Genomic DNA, 18,837 nt, shown 5'->3' with positions numbered 1-18,837 from the left:
GAGGGGAGTGTGGTACCTTTGTAAATTGAGAAACTTAATTTAACTACTTAGCCCAGTTATTTATGGATGATCTATATGGGCCAGATGCATGGAATCATTTCAGTCATGTTCTGCAGCAAAGACTTGCCCAAAACAAACACTGAGGTGGCTTTATTGAAGGTATCTGGATAAAGACGGAAGAAACATGATACTTAATGTGTTTTATGGTAGGGTATGGTAAGGGTTAACTGAGATGCTGCAGATCAGATTTAGTCTTCCCCTTTGGGCTTTATAAATAGTTGTGACCTTCAAATGTTAGGTTATGTGTATTAGAAGACCAGGAGCCACCAGACCAGTTAATCACAAACCTCTAAGCAAACTCCCAAACTCTCAGGCATTTGGGTTAAGTATCACTCTTATAAATCTAGGAAAAGCATCACTTAGGTGTCTACATTGGCATAAAGGTTCTTAGAATGACCTTGCATGGTATTCTTTTGATATGTTTTTTCTTTTCTTTTTTTAATATATTTTTTGCAAAATCCTCTATTTTTTTTAAATGTATTTATAAAGCGCTATCATATTCCTCAGCGCTGTATAATGAGTAAACGGAACGTGGCATATTGTGCATAAAAATGTGATCTTACAGAAACAAAAGGTGAAGAGGGTGCTGTTCAATCTCACAATCGAAATTGTAAACTTGCATGCAGGGCCCTCGTTGTATTGGTTTGTCTTAGTCTGTCAGTTCCAGTTCGGTCTTTCATTTGTACATATGTGCTGCAACAAGCGCTGCGTAAACTGCTGGCAGTATATAGATAAAATATAATAATTTTTAAAAATCCAATATTCCTTCTCTTTAATAATGCCTCCAGACATTTAACCCTTCTTCTGCTGAAAGTCATAATTACTGCAAATAATGTATTTTTCTGCCTATAATTAAGTTGTGTTTAACCCTTCCGCAGCCACATAGAGCAGGTTTCTTTTTAATGCAAAAGGGTACAGTGACTCCTTTGGCATGCAGAACATTTGGCTTTTGAAAGGTCATAGGGATGAGAGGGGAGAAGTGACACCTTGGGGTGTGGGGAGGGGAGTAGGCAGGAGAGTTGAGAGAACATAGCTGGTAGGCAGGAAAACAGAAAACACTGAGAGGAATATGATGCCAAGTATTTATTGAAGTTTAGCGTAGTGAGGTACACAAATGATATAAAAGGATATAAAAAAAACAGGTTTAAAAAGAAAAGGAAATTTATATTTGAGGAAACAGATTGATGTAAAGAGATGTTCTGAGACTGTAGTAGTAACATATGACAAGTGACAGCTGCTCTGGCCTACGTGGAGCAGTCTATAAATATCTGCCATAGATGAGGGCAAGAGGTTGAGGAGATGAGATTGACAGGTGGGTCTGCTGGAAGAGAAAGGTCAAAGGGGATACCTGGGACAAAGCAACTCCTCTAATACTTTAGTATGTGTTATCTGCAAATAGATTGCCAGTTTATTAGTCAAATAAACATATATATATATATATATACATATAAGAATGCAGGAAAGGACATTGTTGAATGCCAGGCATGTGCATACCACACAATTATCATTTATTTAAACCTGTAAATTAACCCTATTAATATACTATAAATATACAGATAGCTTTTAGAATGCCTTCAGGTGATATCACTATTCTCTAGTGTCCTAGAAAAAAGGACAGTTAATGGTTTGATATTTTTTCTGAAGCTTGCCTGAGCAAGACCCTCTTTACCCTTTGTTTCTGTACATCCATATTGTTATGCACTACTTGTTATGTCCTGTTTACCCAATGAAAATATTTGCATAATGTAATGGTGGTGTTTAAATCAATTAATAAAATTTTTATCAATGAAACATTGGACTAGTAAACACATGACTGGTAGTAAAAATACACCTTGTTGGCAATATACTCCTGCAATATAAAAATATATTTTCAGCAGGGTTATACCAGATTCCCAACTTAATTCCCTTCATGGACAGTCTGACAAAGGTTGCAGTTCAACTAAGGCTGATAAGCAATGATAATATCATATTATGTGTGACATCATTGATCAAGTAAGAACATAACACTATGCAACACTGAAAATGGGGGACTATTAACATATTTTACAGAACATATACAAAATATATCTCAGAACAGATAACTGGCAAACTTAATTTAAGTAGTCATCAGACCAATGGACATACATGGCATGATCTCTATTTGTAATATTAAGAGTATCCAGACTCATCATCTCACAATGCATTGTAAGGGGTCAACCAAGTCGGCTGACCTGGCCCGGTATAGTGCATAGGTCATTTGCTGAAGTGATATAAGAAATTGCGTTGATTTTTTACATGTATTATACAAACCTTGTATTATTATTATTATTATTATTATTATTATTAATTTTATTGTTTTATATAGCACAATCAAATTCCATAGGGTTGAACTTGATGGACTTGTGTCTTTTTTCCACCTTATTTACCATGTAACTATGTAATTCTTTGAACCAAAGTTACAATTGTGAGATCTGTACAATTCATTCTTTGCCAGTGAACTCTTTTGTTTTCAAGGCTCTGACTTTTTGGTTTCTTTTTTGCCATCGAAGAATAAAAGAAAAACAATCTTAATTTACACAGTTTAGTAAAGTTCTTTTACAATGGGTGGCATAAAAAGTAGCATCCTAGAGCTTAGATAGCTTGGGAGCACCTCCTCTGCGGCAAACTAATTAGCCCACTGATGGAGGAGCAGGGTCTTTTGGGGAGATCATTGATGTCCGTTTCAGTCCCCTTTTGAAGGTATCTAATGTATTTGATGGCTCCACCTCCCTTGGCACTAAATTCCATACCTACTGTATATTGTCCTTAATGTAAAGAATCCCTTCCTTTGTTTGTTGTCTTCGTTTGAAATCTCCTCTCTTCCAGTGTCAGAGGGTGACCTCTTGTTCTTTTTACATTTCTGTTAATGAACAGGTCACTGAAGAGCTTGTTATATTGGCCCTGCATAGTTTCTCTTCATAACTAATATCTTCCAATCCCCTTATTAATTGTGTAGCCCTCCTTTGCACTTCTTCTAGTTCCATAATGTCCCTTTTAAGGATCAGTGCCCAGAATTCTACCGCATATTCAAGGTGAGGTCTTACCATTGACATGTAAAAAGGTGAGATTATATCCTCCCCCATGAATCAATACCCTGTTTTATACATGGCAAAACCTTATTGGCCCTTGCAGCTACTTGCCGACATTGCGCACTGTTACCAGGTCTGTTGTCTGCCATTATTTCTTCTCATTGGTAGTTTACCCCAGGGATATTCCATTCATAGTATAGGTTGCATTGTTATAATTTTACCATAATGCATAGCTTAGCATTTATCAATGTTGAACCTCATCTGCCATTTGCCCACCCAGTCCCCAACTCTGTCTAAATCCTCTCGCAAAGAAGAAACATCAAGATTAGTCTGAATTACCGTGCCTAATTTTATGTCATTAGCGAAAACTGTGACATGGCTCTCAATGTAGCTAGGGAGATCATTAATAAACAAAAAAAAAGAAGAGGACCCAGGACAGACCACTGAGGCACTCCACTTAATACCTGTGTGCAGTTTGAGAAACATCCATTCACAACAACTCTCTGCATTCTTTCGTTCATAATCCAAATACAGACATTTGCCCCATGCCTATTTCTGTTAATTTGTAGAGTAACATTTTTACGTGAAACTGTATCAAATGCCTTAGCAAAGTCCAGATAAATTACATCTATGGCCACATCCAGACCTATATTTTTACTAACTTCTTCATAGAATGCTAATAGGTTGGTTTGACAAGACCTATCTTTCTCAAATCCATTTTGCTTTCAACTAATTGGATTCTAGATCAAGATATGTTCTTGAATGTAAACATTTAGCAACCCTTCAAATAATTTCCCCATTACCAATGTTAAGCTTACTGGCCTGTAACTGCCCAGTTTTGAAGAGCAATTTAATACACTGAAGACTAAACACATGACTTATTACACCATGTCATGATTAATTCAACAAAAATGCAGCCAAAATGGAGAGGTCATGTCTGAAAAACTAAGTACACCTTATGATTCAATAGCTTGTAGAAGCACCTTTAGCCGCAATAACTTGAGGTAATTGTTTTCTGTATGACATTACAAAGTTGCTTCAGTTCATTGACGGTTACAGGCATTTGTTTAAAGCGCTCTTAAGGTCTGGCCACAGCATTTCGATCAGGTTGAGGTATGACTTTTACTAGGCCATTACACTGATTCTTTTCTTTTTCAGCCATTCTGCTGTAGATCTGCTTGTGTGCTTGGGATCATTGTCCTTTTGTATGACCCAATTTCGGCCAAGCTTTAGCTGTCGGACAGACGGCATCACATTTGACTCTAGAATACTTTGGTACACAAAGGAGTTCACGGTCCCACTCTGGTCTCATTTGTCCTAAGAACATTGTTCCAGAAGACAACAGGCTTTCTCGTGGCAACAAACCATACTTGTTCAGTCTTTTTTCTACATAGCATCAACTTTAACATGCTAAGGCCTGTAGAGTCTGAGATGTAACTCTTGAGTTTTTTGCAATTTCTCTGACCATTACACAGTCTGACCCTGGGGTGAATTTGTTGGGACATCCACTCCTGGGAAAACTGGCAAATGTATTGAATGTTTTCCACTTTTGAATATTCTTTCTCACTGTATAATGATGGACTTTAAACTGTTTGGAAATGGCTGTATAGCCCTTTCCAGATTGATGGGAAGCAACAATTGCTTCTCTAATATAATTGCTGATGTCTTTCCTCCTTGGCATTGTGATAACACACACATGAATGCTCCAGACAAGCAATTTGATACATTTTGGCTTTTATAGAGGTGGTCACACTTGCTGATGGTCAATTAATCAAGGACATTTCATTGGCAGCACCTGTCTGCTACTTAGCATCCTAATTCCTATGGAAGTAGTGAGAGTGTGTTTCAGGCAAGGCTTCTCCACTTTGGCTTTATTTTTGTTGAACAAATCTTGACACAGTGTCATATGCCATGCATTGCTGTTCATCTGAAGTTATATGGACCTAATTTTTTGACCTGCTAAGGGACAGATGATTGTTATTATGTCCTGGTATCTAAAACCATAAAATTCAAAGATGTGTAAGAAATTATGACCCTCTTACATGTTTTTTTTAGGGAATGTGTGACGAATAAAATACAAATACGTGTTCTAAGTGTATAGAAAAAAAGATATAGAGAACCCTGGAGAGTATCCATTCCTCTTTTTTTTTTTTTGTTTACTTCCATCCTCCTCTTATGTCTCTCCCTCTCTTTCTCCTCTCCCATTTTTCTTCTTTTCTCTCTTCTCCCTCTCTTACTTTTTAAGCCCTCCTTTCTCGGTTACTCTCTCTGTCCTACTTTTTGCTGTCCCTTGTTCTCTCCCTTCTTTCTTTTCACTTTTATGTCTATTTTATAACTCTAACTCTCTCATACCACCCCCTACACACATTTTCCCAGTAAGGAGAGGATGGTGGATAAATTGAACAGACTCCCAGCAGAAGTGATGGAGGCTAATACAGTGAGTGTAGAACAAAGGACATGAAAAAATGACAAGAAAAAAAAAAAATAATAGTGCACTCTGCATGATAAAATATAGCATTTTAAAAAAATGTATAAAAAACTCACATTCTGATGAGTCAGACAAAGACTGACTCAAATCATCAACGCCTGGTGTGATTAGGGATCACACACCCAACTGTATTTGAATGGAGATATCTACAAATGGATAAAATCACATAGAGCAGTATTGCAACACATCCAAAATAAGCCAGAAAAAGGTGGCTACAGTTAGCCTCTCACCTTGCCTAGAGCCTGTAACCTATATTGAAATTGAATTAGGTCACTGTTACAGGTTATAAAATATATAACATACACAAAATATTTGATAATAATACAAAACATATATGCTTAAGCATTAAAGTGATGATGCAGTTCTTTTAATCTCTCCTTCATCCTTGGGAAACCTCTCTCGGCTCCCAGTATTCTCCTGACACTTCTGTTCACTGTGCTCTTGTTTCATAAACTGACTATTGCAGCCCTTAACTAGTTATCCCATAATCCCTTGTACCTTCCAGAAATTGGTTAATTCAACCCCTCTTTCCAGAGATTTCCAGTATGACTCAGCTATGGAGAAGATAGAGAACCCTGGAGAGTATCCATTCCTCTTTTTTTTTTTTTGTTTACTTCCATCCTCCTCTTATGTCTCTCCCTCTCTTTCTCCTCTCCCATTTTTCTTCTTTTCTCTCTTCTCCCTCTCTTACTTTTTAAGCCCTCCTTTCTCGGTTACTCTCTCTGTCCTACTTTTTGCTGTCCCTTGTTCTCTCCCTTCTTTCTTTTCACTTTTATGTCTATTTTATAACTCTAACTCTCTCATACCACCCCCTACACACATTTTCCCAGTAAGGAGAGGATGGTGGATAAATTGAACAGACTCCCAGCAGAAGTGATGGAGGCTAATACAGTGAGTGTAGAACAAAGGACATGAAAAAATGACAAGAAAAAAAAAAAATAATAGTGCACTCTGCATGATAAAATATAGCATTTTAAAAAAATGTATAAAAAACTCACATTCTGATGAGTCAGACAAAGACTGACTCAAATCATCAACGCCTGGTGGATTAGGGATCACACACCCAACTGTATTTGAATGGAGATATCTACAAATGGATAAAATCACATAGAGCAGTATTGCAACACATCCAAAATAAGCCAGAAAAAGGTGGCTACAGTTAGCCTCTCACCTTGCCTAGAGCCTGTAACCTGGCTCCAGGGATGACTTAGGGAAGTACTCCCCTTTAAGGTGATGGACAGCAGAGTGGATCCAGCAGAGTGTATGGAGTATATGTATATATATAATATAAAAGATGATGTAAAATGTAGAAAAAATACTTTATTACATAAATTACAACACTATCATAAAATATACTCTATTTAAGTGTCTCTGTGAATCCTCCGATGCGCGTTTCGCCCGTGGGCTTCCTCAAGTCGGTTTGCTCTATGTGATTTTATCCATTTGTAGATATCTCCATTCAAATACCTGATCCCTAATCACACCAGGCGTTGATGATTTGAGTAAGTCTTTGTCTGAGACTCATCAGAATGTGAGTTTTTTATACATTTATTTAAAAAAATTGCTATATTTTATCATACAGAGTGCACTATTTTTTTTTTCTTGTCATTTTTTCTACATAACCCATTGGGGTGAGGGTGAGTTATGTTTATATTTACTTCTGTTGCTCCGCTCACTGTTGGTGGGTTACACTACCAATACCTGTCTTATCTTGTTGAAGCGTGGGAGAGTGGGATTCACACAGAGTGTTGTAGCGCATGTACACTTTTACCTATTGTTTTTTCTGTTTTAGGCATGGGATAGAAATAAAGCTAAAGGACCTGACCAAAGATTGGCAGGGTTTAAACTTGTATAGTGCGTGGCATAAAAAAGGAGCACCCAAGACATCATGGGATCACATCCTCTGCGGCAAGCTAGTTAGCCCACTGCCAGAGGAGCAGTAGGGAGATCATTGATTTCCATTTCATTGCTTCCTTGCAATGCTGCCAGCGAGTAGTGCTGAGCGTTGGAATATGATGTCATATTCCAACGCTCAACAGTGAGGTGAGGAGCACCATGATAAAGAACTGCAAGAAAAAAGACTTCAGAAAGCGAAACATAAGTGATGAGGAGGAACAGTATAGAAAGACAGAAAAAAGGAGAGATACAGAGAAAGAGATAGGGGAGGAATAATGGTGGATTGTGAGAAAAGGGGGATCAAAGAAAAAGGGTAGAAATAAAAAGAAAGATGAGGTGTGATAAAGAAATAAAGAGGAGAGATAAACAGAAAGGAGAGGAGAGATAAACCGAAGGGGAGGGGAGATAGACAAGGGATACATAGGGGGGAAGGGACAAGGTGAAATAAAAAGAAAGGTGAGAAAATGGAGAAAGAAAGGAAGAGATAAAAAAAAAAAGGGTGGGGAGATAAAGAGAACAAAGATAGTCAAAAAATAAATTGGAGAGATAGAGACAAAGGGGAGAAATAGAAATGAGAGATAAAGAGGGGGAATGATAATGGGAGAAAGGGGAAAAGAGAAGGGGGGATAAAAAAGGGAGAGAGGGGAAAAATGAGAGACAAAAATGGAAAGAGGATGAGATAAAAAGAAAGGGATGGAACAAATGGTAGAGTATGGGTAGAGTATATTCTATTCATTACTGTTCCTCTGGGTACAATATGAGGGCCATGTGATTCAAGTATAGATGAAATATACACCACATGGAAACAAAGTATTACAGGTATAGCTGTAACTGAAAAATCACAAGCAGAAGACAAGGAGAAAGGGCTCTGTCAACACAGGGAGAGAAGCAGGGGAACAGAGATGGCAATGGGAAGCTGTGGACAAAGATGACACTGGTAAGTGACAAAAGATTGGGCACTTTGGCGGCAAAGGTGGCACTTTTTGCCACAAATACACAGTGCTGTGCACAAGCTGGATTGAGTTTAAACTTTGTTTTAAGATCCACACCGATCTTGATAAAGGCACATTGATGCCCGCTATGCTGTAAGGGGCTTTCTTTACCTTTAGTTGTCATTGCCATATTTTGGTACATACTGCACTATATTGATTTTATTTGTTTTATGCCTTTCATATATCTTTGTGAGTGATCATAGATATCTACCTGATTGTTCTGAACCATCATACAAGGTTACTATATTAGTTTATCATTATTTAGATTTTTCACAATATATTAGATGCGCATACACTATTGTATACCGTAGTTTAATTTTGATACAGTTTGTGCACCATCTGGCCCCACTTGCACATATTGGTGGTTGTAGTCATACCAATTTATGGATCACCCTAAAGTTTTTTTGCTTACACATCTATGCCCGCACATAAAAATGTAAATATACACATGTATGCTGACACATATACACATACACATTCATGCTTGCACACTTACACATCCATGCCCATACAAGCATACTCCCTCACTCAACTCCTATCTCAACAGCAGCCTTCATTCCGACTGTGAGCAGCCTCACGCTTAACTGCGGTTTCATGTAAACTTGCGTTACATGACCATGCTAAGTTTCTGCCTCCTTGGTTCCTCCCACATAATGCCTTTACTCCAGGTGCACTTCAGCAAAAGGGTGGCATCTTTGGGCACACTATCTTCTCTTTGGAAGTATGGGGGGGGGGGGAGCTGTCCCCATGGCTACGCCTTTTTTCCAAGAAGTGCACGATAGGTCAGCATAATTCAGATAAATTCATGCAGCTAGAGAGGTGTAAAAATGCTTCTTTTTCCCCACAAATCTATCATGCATGTGTTTGTAAATATGAGAGGAAATATCTTGCTAGTCATTTAGCTTGGTTTGGCTTCAGTGTGATGCCTTATCTTTATAAGCTTTCCGATAAAAAGTGGTGGGTGCTGCATGGGAAGCAACACAAAGCTGAATAAAATATAAATTAGTAATTGTTCTTATTTGAAACAACAAATTAAAAAAACACTTTGGAAAAGGAAAATCTAACAGCTTCCGCAGAAGGTTCTAACATAAGGTGATGTCAGGAACCGGGCAAGCAGGTCAGATAGGAGCCCAGTAGCAGGGGATTCTTGGGGGTCTGCTGTACCCCACAATGCCTCATAGACAGGCGCAACGGAAGATACCAGAGGCAGAATACTAGGAAATGGTCTATGTTGAGGAAAATGGCAGGACAAGTAAATACAGGTAATAAAGTCACTTTGGCAGGAAGCCCAATGGCGGGGTGGATGGGGTGAAGATAGATAGATAGATATATATATATATATATATATAAAATCGAATGACATGCCTCTGAGTAACCTTAATCAACCCAGAATGAATTGAGTACAAAGTTCCAGCTCTTGGGTGAAGGAACAGTGAATGCATACTGGGAAAGTCCCGTAGGCCTGTAATGCAAAAAAAGACCATAAGATGGTGCCTGAACATAACAAACAGCAAAGGACTGGATAAGAGTTAAGTTGAGAAACACCCTGAAAAATTGGGAGACTAAGAAAAATTGCAAATCCATTAAGAAAAAAAGAAATGTAAACTAATAAAAAATGACATATTTAATTTAAAACAATCATACATAAACTGTCCACACTATTATTGTTATACAGGTACAGTGTATAACGCCAAAAGACTGCTTGCAACTACTGTTACATTTCAGACTCATTGTGGGTTTTCATTTCCCAATGACATAACTATAGTCTTAAAAGCTTGCAATCCATTGCACTTTAGTAAGCTAATAATAATATGTTTACCTACTTTGTTCATAGAAAGAAAATACTCAGTTGTGACATGTCAAAATAATGTCTTTAATGCAGGAAGGCATGGGCGTAGGAACCCCTAAAAATCCCCTCTCCCTACCCCCTTCTCACTAGCTACCCTCTCCCTACTCCCCTTTGTAGTTCACTTACCCTGCAGTCCTGTGATGGGAGCGCGAGGCCTCTGTCTCACTGCTCTGACACGATACGCGCGGCTTCACTACTGAGCCCAGCCGCCACTGAGACAGACGCCTCACGCTCCCACCACTGCAGTCGGGGCAGCGTTGAGGCGGGTGGCGGCAGGGAGCAGAGGAGACAGAAGGATGCCGAGCAGTTGCTGAAAAGGACCGATCGGCACCCCTCTCTCCCCTCTTGTGGAGTTTATATTAGGGGGGTATCTTCATTATCGGTCCCCCCCGCATGAGTTACCGGGGGGGGGGCATATCAGTCCCCCCCCCCCCCCCCCCCAGTTCCTACGCCCATGCAGGAAGGGAATTCCATGGCCTGCGACTGGATTAGCAAGGAAATTGCTTAAATTTAACAAACACATCCGATACAAACAGTATTTCAGTGTCTTTTTTTCCAGGGTACATGAAATTATTGAAATAACTTGTGCTTTGTATTTAGAAACACTCCACCCGAGTACAGGAATACCCCATATACATGGTTAGGGCATGTCTCTTTGGCACTCAGTTTGCTGGGTCTAGGTCTCATTTGAGACACAGTAGACATCTCATATTTCATATTAACTCCCTAAAACTATATATTTCCAAAAACTAGAGAGCTCAGGGAATCTAGCTAGGGGCGTATTGGCATGTCCCCTGCAGCTGATTACACTGCAGGGGACATGCCAATAGATAAGTCATGTTTCTCAGACATTGTGGAGTCACAACTGGAATGTGCACATTTCAATAAAAAAAAAAAAATATATATATATATATAGATTTTTTTATCAGATTACTTGTAAGGGACAAGTTTACGCCACTGACATTGACCAGGGAGACCGATCAATAATCAGTGACCTAAAATGTCCCTGACAAGTGATCAGTTAATAATTCTGCATTTTTTTTTAATTAATAATTTGTGTTTTTTCATAATTACCATAGATGGCCGCTCTCTCTAAGGAAGGGTCATCCAGGGGCTGCCATAATGATCAGATCACTCCTATTGGCCAGGAGTGATACGATAATCATCATCAGCCCACTTTTGATTGGTTCAGTTACTAAACTCACAGCATTTGACCTGAAGCACCCTGGACTTTCAGGTCAGTGCTATTATTTTTTTATTACATTTTTCTTTTTCTTTTAACTCTTTCAATGCTGATGCTCCATTGGAGCACAGCATTGACTGATATTTATTCCCCACAAGCTTGTGGGGACAAATATTAACCCCTGCAATGCTATCATACACAATAGCGGCATCGAAGGGGTTAAAACTGCACAATCGCTTTTAATTGAGCAATCAGTAAGCAGGGGAGGGTTGGGGCTGGTCTTCACACTCCTGTGGAGACCAAATAACCCCTTTCTGCATGTCCCTGAAGCTGCCTCTGGCAGCTGGGACACAATCGCCAGAGCTTGTTGGGGCTTTTTTTGCTGTTGCTGGCCAGACCAGAGCAGCAGAGCCCCATACAAAATGGGTATTAACCCCTAAAATGCCACCATTGCAGCATTGAAGGGGTTAATGCTGCACTGTTACTCACATTGAGCGATCAAGCAGCAGGAGAATGTTGTATCAGGTCCCCACACTTGTGTGGGCACACAATCAACAAATAACCCCCTTCCCTGAAGCTGTCTCTGGCAGCTGAAAATGCGATCGCCAGTTTACCAGCGATTGCGTTTTGAGCCTATATAATTGTTCTGTGGAAGTGATTGAAGGCTCGGGGCGTCTGTGTAGGTCAGGTAGGTCAGGTTTTTTTTTTGTTTTTTTTTTTTAATAATGGAGCATGTCTAAAGGGCTGAGTCGGATGAATCGATATCTGATACGGTAGATGATAACGCTGTTGTCCGGGTTCCTGAAGCAGCCTCTGGTCCCAGTGATGCTTACTAGAATGGTAAGGGGGTGCGGGAGAGTGAATGGGTGAATAAGCGGTCAGGGGAGAGGTGGCACAGGCAGGATGCTTCAGTGGCAGTGGCCTACCACACCAGTGCCTGGCTCAGTATATAGTGATAGGGGTTATGATGCACTACCATCAATGTCTGGCTCAGTGCATAGGGATAGGCGTTATTTATACGTTAACTTATTTTCTTAAGATGTTTTGTTTATTCCAGTTGGCATACACTTAACCAATGTATGAAATATTCTTGCCATTTTTTTGTGGGGTGGGAGGGTGCCACATATAGGAGCCACTCCCAGGTGCCCAATAGTCTAATATATGCCCCTTCCTAAAGGGGCACTCTAACCCCTAGAGTGCCAGCTTGTGTAGCTGGCAAAATGGACTTCTATGGACAGTTACAAAGGTGCCCTGTAGTAGAACTGCAATAATCTGTTTGAACAGTGACTGCATCATACCTGCCATCATTAGCTTATTTTGCTTGAGACAGTCTGTCAGGTAGAAGGGTTAAAAATGTATCCCACATAAAGATTAACCAGTCCACTACTACCTTTAAGATCAATCTAGAATTTGATAATTCATTTTATTAATAATTAATAAACCCTAATTATTAATAATTTAGTTAATAATTTTATAGTTAAGCTAATCTTATGAGTACTGGTGCTGCAGCTCTTTAGTTTGTGCTTTGTTTTAGCAACAGCAAGAGACCAAGTCAATTTTTCTTAATATTTAATTTCATTTGTTTTGCTTACCTCCTTCCAACATGTAAAGTGAACTTGTTGGGCTAGTGAGTTCAGCCGCATAAGTGCTGTGTTCTTTTTTGTTCAGCAAGCAGCGACGGTAACTGTTTTGCTAAAGATTAGTATTTTCTCATTTTAAATTTTATTTTATTAAAAGTACCCTTAGTGTTTTGCTCACCTCAGTCGATCCCATCATTGAAGTGAATTTGTTGAGCTAGTGAGTGCAGCCGCATAAGTGCTGTGTGTTTTGGTTCAGCAAGCAGCGAAGCTGTTTTGCTGTTACATTTTATTTTCTAATTTATTTTCAAGAAAGATTGACCGTGTGACGACAACTGTGCTAAGCAAAGTTTCAAGGTACTAGCTGTAGTACTATTAAAAAACTAAATAATTTAGCACATTTTTGTAGAGTAAACTGAAGTAGGACAACTATTTCTGTCTGCTTCTGTATCTGATTTAAACTAAAAGTTGTTCAGCCCCATAATATAATTTAATAAGTAATTCTAATCTATAATCTATTCTAAAATAATAAAATATTCTAATTCATAATCTATATTCTATAATATAAGTAATTCTAATTTATAATCTATTAATATTATATAACTTAATATTAATTAATAAATCATATACTGATCTAACCTCACTTTAGTTTAGTGGTCTTGAGAGCAACTGCGTTTGCCTAGAGGTAGACTTAGAATAGTAAGGAAATATACCTTTAGCATAGTAGTAGGCTCTTAGGCCCGTGTAAATTTTAAATAAAAATAAAATACTGCTAGTTTATAGTTAATCTTGAGTTAATAATTTAAATAACTTGAGCACTTTGGCAGATTGCACACAACAGCACAGTGCAGTTGTGCATAGTTTTACTATTCAGAAGTATCACTGAAGAGAAACTTCCTCTAATTTTTTTGTCTTTAATTTTTTTTTCCTTGTTTTGTTTTTTATTTCCTATTTTTCCTTAATACATTTATTTTCCCTGCCCCCCTATTTTTAAACACTACATTAAACACACACCACAACATTTGAAATGGATCCTCCTTTTGGGACTAAGGAGGGACATGCTGCATCTACCACCACCACCACCAGTTCTACGATGCAGCCTTTGCGTCAGTCTAGTTGGCCTAGCAGGCCAAACTCTCACTTATCGTTTGGTGAAGCATTCCTTGAAGGATCATCAAGTAAAGGAAAGGCACCAAAAGCAGGCAGTAGTAGTAGTGCTGCTAGGCCCACAAGCTCTATGGTTCTTTACGGAAAGCCTAAAGCACCAGAAGCACGTTCAAAGTTAAAGGGTAGCACAACTAGTACTTCTACTAGCCCAGTGAGTAAAAAGAAGTGCATTTTGCCCCAAGCAGCATCTTCCCCATCCAGGAGCAGCATGCAAGGTACCAAGCAGAGCAAAATCAGCAGCAAGACTCAGAGGGGTTTTCCCAAACCAAAGCGATCTCATTCCTTCGTAGGGAAAACCACCACCTCTACCACCACTAGTGCTGCACCTACTGTTCCCACCGGTACCGCCATGCCATGTCCTCCTAGCACCTCTAGCAAGCCACCAAGTCCTTACAATATTTTTGTAAAGACAGTTAGAGAGAGGGCTACACATAGTGGAACTCCACCTAGCGAGGTACCAGAGGAGCCTGAGACTGAGAGGCCAAGTGCAGGGTTAGGGTCTGTTCTTCCTGGTCGTACTACTAATAGTCATGATATCAGTCTTCGCTCCAGCCTAGCAGGAATTCCATTTGATCTGGCTAATGAAGAAGTTGACTATGAGCCAGAGGAAGTAGAGGAGATGAGTGGTCAGGAATCATATTCCTCAGGGAGCAGTGTACAAATGACTAGTGCATAATTTTCCCCTGAGCCTCCACCTTCTCCGCTACGATCACCACCACCAGTGGCAAAACCTACCAAATCTGCTAGAGTTAAAGCAATTAGCAGTCCCACTATGGCCAGTACTAGTACCACCAGTGCCACCACCAGTACTGTAACTGTGTCAATAAGACCAACCACTAATTCTGCCTCTGGTTATCCACCCAGAGCAGTAGAAGCAGCACCCAAGGCACAGTCCAAGGCTCTCCGCGCCCCAATTTGGGAGCACTTTGAAAATGTTGAAAAAGAGCGCTATGGAAAGTGCAAGCATTGTGAGAAGCTAATAAGCAGAGGGGAAGTGTCTGGGCATTTTACCAGTTCATATCATGAAGCATCACCTGAGCACTCAACACATCGCTGTGCTATTGGGGAAAGATGCAGAAGAAAAACGTAGTGCAGGCAGCATAGCTGGTGGCCGTGGTACTACAACAACTAGTAAAATCTCCAGAGAGTGGAAAAACAACAGCTGCTTCTGAGCCAATAGCAGCAACACCTAGGAGCATTGCATGTCTAGCCCACCCTGGAAGAATTTGGGGCATTCCACTCCAAGAGGTCAACACCCAAACAGCAGGCCAATAAAGTAACCCGACTTATTGGTCAGTTCATTGCTGTTGGAGGGGCAGCCTTCTCCATGATTGAAGGGGAGCCTTTCAAACAATTGATGGCGGCTGTGGCTCCACAATGCACAGTTCCGTCACGTTCCACTTTCAGTAGGAACATTGTCCCCTCATTGTATTGGTCCTGTGTTTCAGCAGTGAAAGCGGAGCTTTCCAAGGCTGCTGGTCAGTGTGTTCATTTCACAACAGATTTGTGGAGTGCACCTAGTGGGCAGCATGCCTTTCTTTCTTTGACAGCACACTGGTGGCAGCCCGGTGTGTCTAAGGAAGCTGCTGCAGCAGGCTACCGATCTTTCCTTCTCCATGCAGAAGTGATGGATGAAAAGCACACTTCCCGAAATATTCTGCATGCAATGAGGAAAATGTTTAGCCTTTGGGTGGGAGCAGAGGCGGGCACCAACATTGAAGTTTTGTGGTAACTGACAGACATGCCAATATGGTAAAAGCGCTCCAAGATGGTCATATTGTTGGTGTGTGCTGTGCAGCACACATCATCCATCTTGTAGTGAAGGCAGCAATGTCAGAAGGAACTAATGTAGCAGCAGTAGTTCTGTCACACTGTAGAAAGATCGGTGGGCACTTTCACCAGTGATAAGGCTAGCCAACTTTTGAGGGAAGAGCAAGAGAGTGCAGGTCTTCCCGTACACTGCCTATGACAGGATGTCAGTACGCAGTGGAACTCCACTTTAGAGATGCTGGAGAGGATTTTGGAGCAGCAGAGGGCAATCCATAATCTTGCCTCAGAGCATAATATTGGGATTACATCTCCATTGAATAGGGAGGATTGGACAGTGATCACCCAGCTAGTGGCAGTCCTTAAACCATTCAGGGATGCCACTAAACATTTAAACTCAAACACTGCCAGTCTGGCCCAGGTAATCCCAGTGTTCTCCCATCTAGGCAACAAGATGGATGTGTTCCTTGAAAACCGTGAGGCTGTTCAAGGTGGCACTCTACATCCTGACGTAGCAGCCATAGTCAGGAAGCTGAAGGATCTGCTGAAAGTACACCTTCGCAAACGCATGGAAGAAAGTCCGGAAATGATGCTAGCGTGCCTTTGCGATCCAAGGATTAAGGGAAAGCTAGCAATCAAATTCAATGTTCTCAGTAGCTATCGGGAGCAATTGGTTCAAAAGGTACTTGACTGGCACCGTAAAATGGGAATGCTGTCCGAGGAGGGAGAGGTGCAGGAGGAGGAAGAGATGATTTTGTCTGCTACTCCTAGCAGCAGTGCCACAAGCAGCACAACACAGCCGAGTGGAGCAGCTGCGTTTTGGGAAAAGGTTATAATTGGACCAACTGACAGAGCTAGCAGCAGAAAGGAAAGTAGTGCTGATGAAATGGTCAAACTACCTCTGTGAAGTTCCTTCTGTGCCTAATGTTGATCCTCTTAGCTACTGGGATGCAAAGAAGAGTGTGTGGCCTGCACTCTCATAGGTTGCGCAGCAGCTACTATCATGGCCCCCAACCACTGTTCAAAGTGAACGTGTGTTTTCTATGACTGGAAACATACTGAGTCCACAGCACTCACGCATGGCTCCTCATCTGATGAAGCAGATTGCCTTTTTTAAATTCAAATCTGCCCAAGTTGGAGTACCCAGCTCTTAGCTTGGAAAGTTAATTTTCCCTAAAGGTAAGGGTAGTTTCTCCCCCTGGTTGCACTTGTTTGCGGTGTGGCAACGTCTGCTACCTCCGCCAGTGTAGCCAATTTACACTAGGGCCTAGTGTCCAAGTTCTGGAAGTCCGCTCCCGAACGTCAAGGACTAACAGCGTTTGGCTGCTTTGTTCTGGGATGAAACAGGTGAGCGGGTCGTCAATTGCCCACTCATTTGCCTTTCCCAATGCTGCTGCCAGCATTTCTTCTCTGCCAGCTCGCTTCCTGGCTAGAGGCATGCCCAAAATGTCCCTAATGGTAAGGGCAGTTTCTCCCCCCTGGCTGCATCTGTTTGCGGTGTGGCAACGCCTGCTACCTCTGCCGAGTAGCCAGTTTACGCTAGGACCTAGTGTCTGAGCTCTGGAAGTCCATTGCCAAACGTCTAGGACTGACAGCGTTTGGATGCTTTGCCCTGGGGTGAAACATGTGAGTGGGTCGCCAATTGCCTACTCATTCACCTTTTCCATTTTTCAATCACCTACTTTTTCTCAGCAAATCTTTCATTTCATTTTTTAACGTCTGATACACAACCAAACAAAACACACACGCAATTCACAAGGACCTTTCCTCCTGTTATTTGCCCTGGCCTTCACTTCTACACTCACTAGCATTAATGCTATAACTCACACTGCACTACAAAATTTTTCCATCCACATACCTGCCAACACACCCAACTTTTTCAGGGACAGTCCTGCTTTTTTCCAGTACTGTCCCGTGAGTTGGGTTGTTGGAAAGTATGCCATTGTAAATAGGTAGCAAATGTTAGGCATGTGTTTAAAAGTGGTCTAAAATAGATTTAAAAATGTAAAATCCCTATTCTTTTATTAAACATCTATGGATGTGTGTATAAATAAGCCCCGTTTCTCCCAGGCCAAGTTCCTCAGAGCGTTTGTCTACTTCTCAGACAACTGCTTGGAGGAACTTGGCCCTCAGTTTAGGGCAATGTGTGTGTATGTATGTATTGTACACCTCGGATAGCACCATAAAAAGGTACGTGTGTGCGACTGTATTGGCTGTTTTGGTAGGGGGCTCATCTGCCATCAATGAATGAAGTGCATTCTGCAATTCATTCGTTGATGCCAGACGAGCCCCCTTCACAGAGCCAAAGCATCTGCTGCTGCTCCGATGTGTTCTTAACCCCGTATTAACCAGATAGGCAACCGGGAGAAAACGAAGAAAAAACGAACAAGAAGAATGTCCACGAATATTCGCCCGAAGAGAAGATAAGACCGGGTGAATATTCGCGGAATATGAAGATTTTGTTTTTTCCCGAAGACGAGCACGAAGACGAACGCGAAAAAGTCTACCATTTATCTGCATACAACTTGGATCTTCTTAGTTTTGTAGCCCTCTGAACTTTCTCAAGTTCCATAACGTCTAAGAAAAGGTGCCCAGAATTGAACTGCATATTCATGGTGGGGTCTTAGCATAGACGTGTAAAGCAGAATATCTTGCTCCTATGAGTCAATACTCCTTTTAATACATGTCAATATCTTATTTGCCTTTGCATCTGCTAGCTGGCACTGTGCACTACTGCTAAGTATTGTTTACAGTTACTCCCAGATTTTTCTCATTAGATTTCTCCAAATTATATGAATCAAATTTTTATTA

This window comes from Sceloporus occidentalis, unplaced genomic scaffold (assembly GCF_023333645.1).
Source record: "Sceloporus occidentalis isolate IW3139 unplaced genomic scaffold, rSceOcc1.0.p SCAF_32, whole genome shotgun sequence".
Lineage (NCBI taxonomy): Eukaryota > Metazoa > Chordata > Lepidosauria > Squamata > Phrynosomatidae > Sceloporus > Sceloporus occidentalis.
Note: the sequence above shows the minus strand (reverse complement) of the source record.